Source organism: Macrobrachium rosenbergii, chromosome 34 (assembly GCF_040412425.1).
Source record: "Macrobrachium rosenbergii isolate ZJJX-2024 chromosome 34, ASM4041242v1, whole genome shotgun sequence".
Lineage (NCBI taxonomy): Eukaryota > Metazoa > Arthropoda > Malacostraca > Decapoda > Palaemonidae > Macrobrachium > Macrobrachium rosenbergii.
Genome location: NC_089774.1, coordinates 10,048,905 through 10,055,158, shown reverse-complemented (window position 1 = coordinate 10,055,158; position 6,254 = coordinate 10,048,905). Strand labels below are relative to the sequence as shown.

Below are 6,254 nucleotides of genomic sequence, written 5' to 3'. Positions count from 1 at the left end.
ATAACTTGTCTTCATTAGCTAATAACCTCTCTCTCTCTCTCTCTCTCTCTCTCTCTCTCTCTCTCTCTCTCTCTCTCTCTCTCTCTCTCTCTCTCTCTCTCTCTCTCTGCTATCGACAAGATGGTCTATCCAAAAATCAATATTTTGTTTCGTGAAAACATACCTCTATAACTTTTCTTCATTAACGACTCAGCCATTAAGTAATTAAAAGGTTTTTCCTGAAAGTAATTGACAACCTCTCTCTCTCTCTCTCTCTCTCTCTCTCTCTCTCTCTCTCTCTCTCTCTCTCTCTCTCTCTCTCAGATTTAAAGTTTATCATTCTTACACAAAGAATCTCTCTCTCTCTCTCTCTCTCTCTCTCTCTCTCTCTCTCTCTCTTTTGGATTTAAGTTTATAATTCTTGCACAGAGAATCTTGAAATACTCACTCTCTCTCTCTCTCTCTCTCTCTCTCTCTCTCTCTCTCTCTCTCTCTCTCTCTCTCTGATTTAAAGTTTATAATTCTTAAACAAAAAATCTTGAAATACTCTCTCTCTCTCTCTCTCTCTCTCTCTCTCTCTCTCTCTCTCTCTCTCTCTCTCTCTCTCTCTATAATTCTTACACAAAGAATATTGAAATACTCTCTCTCTCTCTCTCTCATTTAAAGCCTATAAATTGTACGCAAAGAATCTCGAAATGCTCTCTCTCTCTCTCTCTCTCTCTCTCTCTCTCTCTTTCTCTCTCTCTCTCTCTCACACACACACACACACATATAAGGTCATTGTAACAGCAATAACATTATAACATTACATTACCTCCTGTATCCCAACATAACATAGAAAAATAAAGCCAATAAATAAAAAAAAAAACAGTGGAACACCTGGGAAGATTCCACGGTGAAAATAACAGCCGCCATAAATAAAGGCTTTTGTTGTCACGGTGGGGTTATTTTCACCGTGCTCGGGACGTCTGTCTCTCTCTCTCTCTCTCTCTCTCCTTCCCTCTCTCTCTGGTGGATGAGCGGAGACGAGAGTAATGCTTCTCAAAAAAAAGGAATTTTGAGAGAGAGAGAGAGAGAGAGAGAGAGAGAGAGAGAGAGAGAGAGTATACCTGTCGAATCGTTTCACTTGGATATGTAAGGGGGGGGGGAATCTCTGTTTAAATATTATACGAAGCCTCTCTCTCTCTCTCTCTCTCTCTCTCTCTTTCTCTCTCTCTCTCTCAGCTTTTAGAAAGATGCAACTTCAAAAATGTTTATATTTCAAGGCATCAAACATTGAACATCTCCCGTATTAAAACACTCAGACATTTTCTATACTTAATCTCAAACATTTCCCGTATCTAAACACTCAAACATTTTCTATATTTAATCTCAAACATTTTCCATATTTAAACACTCAAACATTTGCCACATTTATGTTGTTATTTTATAAAAAAAAAAAAGTGATAAAATATTACAAAAATACAAATTAGTACATTTTTGAAAACATGAATCAATGAAATATATACATATATGAATACAAAAATCACAGACACATTATATACACATGTACGTGGATTCTTATGTATATATGTATGTATGTATGCATGTATGTGTATATGTATGTATGTATGTATCAGGTTAACATTAGAAAGTAGGTCAACCCTTCCTATACATATGACATAGGTCTACATTACTAATGCATAGGTAATAGATTTATCACTCCCTAGAGAAGCCAGTAACCAATTCACAGGAACAGATAGACTGGGGAGAGCTTTGGTATTGAAATGATAGAGAGAGAGAGAGAGAGAGAGAGAGAGAGAGAGAGAGAGAGAGAGAGAGAGAGAGAGAGAGAGAGAGAGTTAGGATACCTGTTGAATGATTTCACTTGGATGGCTAAATGGGGATATCTAGTTTAAATATTCTATTAAGTCTCTCTCTCTCTCTCTCTCTCTCTCTCTCTCTCTCTCTCTCTCTCTCTCTCTCTCTCTCTCTCTCTCTCTCTCTCTCTCTCTCCTTGATTCAGATCCTGCAGTGGAATGTATGGCTTTAAAGGGATTATATGACGCATCCTACAGAAATAGGATGATGGACAAGTTGTGATGAGGATTGGCAGATATCCTATTTTTGTTGAACTGTCTTTTAATTATGTTAATATTTTGATAATGAAATCAGCTTTTTAAGATGTGATTATGGAACTGAAGGCTAGAGAGAGAGAGAGAGAGAGAGAGAGAGAGAGAGAGAGAGAGATAGGAAGTAGCTATTGAATGCTTACATTCATATGCCTATGGGAATTATTAACTTATAGAGGGTTTCCTTTCAATGATCCTATTCAGTACTCTCTCTCTCTCTCTCTCTCTCTCTCTCTCTCTCTCTCTCTCTCTCTCTCTCTCTCTCTCTCTCTCTCTCTCTCTCTCTCTCAGCAGATTTCATCCACTCCAGATTGTGATTCCTGAAACGCGACCTGCAAAAATCATTTCATTCCGAAGACATTTTTTGGAAAATAATAAAAATAAAAATAAAAATTGTCTGATATGAGAGTCTGTCTGGATACAAAAGTGTTTTTTAAAAAAAATTATAAATGAAAAGGAACGTAAAGATTCTTTTGTGAATGAAGATTTTATCATTCAAAAGGGTTCAATGGAGATATAGTGTGTGTGTGAGTGTGTGTGTGTATGTGTGTGTGTGCACATGTGGTTTTGACTCTCCTGAGAAACTGCAGTGGATACAAAAATGATTTTTTTGAATCATATCAATTATAATATTCCTACAGTCAGGGGAAAATATGGATTATTATAACAATAATGGATACAAAAATATTTTTTTTATCAAATCAAATATGGAATATTATTATAACAATAATGGATACAAAAATAATTTTTTTTATTATACCAATTACAACCTTACAATCAGGATAAAAATGGATTATATACAACAACATTACTATTACAACTTCTGTTATAACCACCATTTTAACTATGATATTACTAATAATAAAATTATTATTACAAAATATGGATTATTCATAACAATAACATAACTATATTACAACTGTTATCACTACTGCTATCTACGCTACGATACGACTAATAATATCACTAACAACATTAATTACAACCACAATTCCTACTTGTTGACCAGATAAATAACTAAAAGAATAGAATTGAAAATAGAGTCAATTTCCACCCTTCAATTTCTCCCTAAAACTGAGTGACGTCATCAACAGGTTTTTTTCCAGCGTCCATCAATTAAGCCAAGATAAAATTCAGAAGCTTAATGGCTCATGCGGTCGGTGTGATTAAGAGCGTTTAAGGAGAATTATGACAGAAGTTTAATTGCTCTCGTCAAAGAGAGAGAGAGAGAGAGAGAGAGAGAGAGAGAGAGAGAGAGAGAGAGAGAGAGACATTCCAAAACGAGTGACAGATAACGCCTCCAATCTCCCATCAACTGAACATTCACAATCAAACCTTTCTCATTCCATAAACGAAAACACGGGGTGGGCGTTTTAATGACCCCCCTACCCCTCCCCTCCCCCCCACCCCTTTCCCTACCCTGGATATGGAAATGGCCACATTTGCATACCCAAATCTCAGGGAATCTGGAAATTTGTGGCGACAGATACGAGCCCGATTTAGGGGAGACCAGAAATATAGGGGTGATGAACTAGGGTGCCTTTGTAAATATTTTATGTTGGTTAATATTTATATTATATTTTGTATTTATTTGTTTAATTTCTTGGTATTACTGTTATAAGCTTGGGCCTAATATGTAATAATAATAATAATAATAATAATAATAATAATAATAATAATAATAATAATAATAATAATAATAATAATAATAATAATAATAATAATAATAAAACTATCATGACCATTACAAAATTAATAAAATTCTATTTAAAATCCTTGAAAATCATTGGTCAAATTTTATTCAAAAATGAAAAATGTTCTATAAATTCTTGACCAGTAATTTTACAAAATTAATATATCAATTTATACCAACAAATGGGTATGCTATTCCCTCACTAGTAAGAAAAGATTGATTGAAATAAGAGTTTACTCATTCAATAAAGCTTTTCCTAGCTCTGAAAGTGTGCCAAAATAAAAAGCAAGCGATCAATCAACTGCAAATAAAAATGTAAGCAAGTACCAGTTCATGAAAATAGATAGAAAGTGAACAAAATATATCTAGGGTTCTTCAGAGGTGATGGAGTACCCGCCACTGATAGGAACTCGAGGGCCTTTGTTGACAAGGAACTGTTCTTTTAGGTAAAATGTGACGAGGCCTTTGTTGACAAGGAACCGTTCTTTTAGGTAAAATGTAACGAGGCCTTTGTTGACAAGAAACCGTACTTTTAGGTACAATGTAACGAGGGAATCTGGGAGCTTGTGTTTAAATGTATTTCCTCTCTCTCTCTCTCTCTCTCTCTCTCTCTCTCTCCCTCCTATGCTCGTGCTTGGATGAGTTGAGTTTATGCATAAGACTAGAACAAGTAAAACAAGAGAGAGAGAGAGAGAGAGAGAGAGAGAGAGAGAGAGAGAGAGAGAGAGAGAGAGAGAGAGAGAGAGAGAGAGAGAGATGGAAAATAGTATGTACGTTATGTTATTATAATCATTTAGTATAGCTATAATGGATAGAGTTCCTATATCCTTCTAAAAGGCCATCTATTCAAACACTGATATATTTTCTTAAATATTTTGTTTTTTATAAAGTCCAAATTTTATAACAAAACAATATAAAATTGATTACCTTTCACTCGTTATGAATAAATTTATATGTATACTGTATACATATATATTATATACACATGTATACCTAGATTTTATTTAGTATTCAGAATAAAGTTTTATTCCCTAAATATCCCACTGGAAATGACAATAGTAAAATTAATATTAACCATAATATCACCACCAAATATAATTTGAAGAAAATATGAAAACATCCATAAAAATACCTAACTATATATCAATTATATTTATTACACTCGTCAAGAGTATTATGTACAGAAGTCATCACATCCTCAATGGCAGTCCATTAGATGCCAAATTCACCTGAAACGTCATTTCGTTACTTCATTTATCAACTAATTACCTAATCACTTATTTGTCAACTTAATATTCAGATGAATAAACAGGTACGTCTGTAAATTAGGGACGAAATAGCTGGGGTGAAATACGATTAATTTTGTCTAATTAGAAAGACCGGGAAAGACTTACTAGCTGTTGAAATGGATCCTGGGAGAGAGAGAGAGAGAGAGAGAGAGAGAGAGAGAGAGAGAGAGAGAGAGAGAGAGAGAGAGAGAGAGATAACACATGTACTGACATATGATTCCCTAAGTGTCTTACATACAGGAACATAACCTAAGGTTACGTTCCGGGATCTAGACAGAAAACGAAGCCTTATTGTGTATTTTCATTTGTTTATTATGACCTCAGGGAATGTTAGGCTTGGGTTGCAGAAATAGCTAGAAGTGCCCTATTCAAAGATGGTGACTTTCTGTTATTTTTAGTCTGTTATTTCTCGTTATTTTTGTTATTGTTATTGCTGCTGTCGTGGTGGAAATATGTTATCTGAAAGGATGTATATTGTTGGAAGTATTATAGGAAAGCATAACAGTTGTATGTGTATGTGTGTGTGAATGTATATACCTGTAAAAAAAAATGAATAATTAACAATTTTATTCATATGAATACAATAATTTGATGGCGTTATTGCACCATAAAATCATACGATCAATGTTAGGTGTATGCAAAGTTAGGTTAGGTTTAAGTTCAGTTAAGTTACATCAGAATTAATGAAAGATTTATAGGTATTTAATGAATAAAATAAAATTTGAAAATTGGATTGAAGATGCTAATATATATATATATATATATATATATATATATATATATGTGTGTGTGTGTGTGTGTGTGTGTGTGTGTGTGTGTATGTATATATATACACAATCATTAAAGCTACCCCATTCCTAATCAGAAGCATTTATCAAAAAGTAACACAAAAAGAAAAAATACTAATCTCTATTATCTAAATTACCCTAATCCTCGTAGATGGCAAAGACCTGACATTCCCTGGAATAATGGACCAACCTTTTTTCCCATTAATCTGTTTTCCATTAAAAGATAATGAAGAAACTTATCCATTACTCACTGGCCTCATCTGAGAGAGAGAGAGAGAGAGAGAGAGAGAGAGAGAGAGAGAGAGAGAGAGAGAGAGAGAGAGACATTTTCTCAGGTGTAAAATTCACCTTCATTCCATGATCAAATTTCTCTCTTGTCCATTCAAGAACCTTT

General features: G+C 34.1%; 1 long non-coding RNA gene across 1 annotated transcript in view; it reads right to left on the bottom strand.

The window, feature by feature from the left end:
- LOC136855976 (uncharacterized) overlaps positions 1-6,254 on the bottom strand; it is a 33,677-nt gene that overhangs the window by 13,758 nt on the left and 13,665 nt on the right. The gene's annotated exons all lie outside the window — the stretch shown is intronic.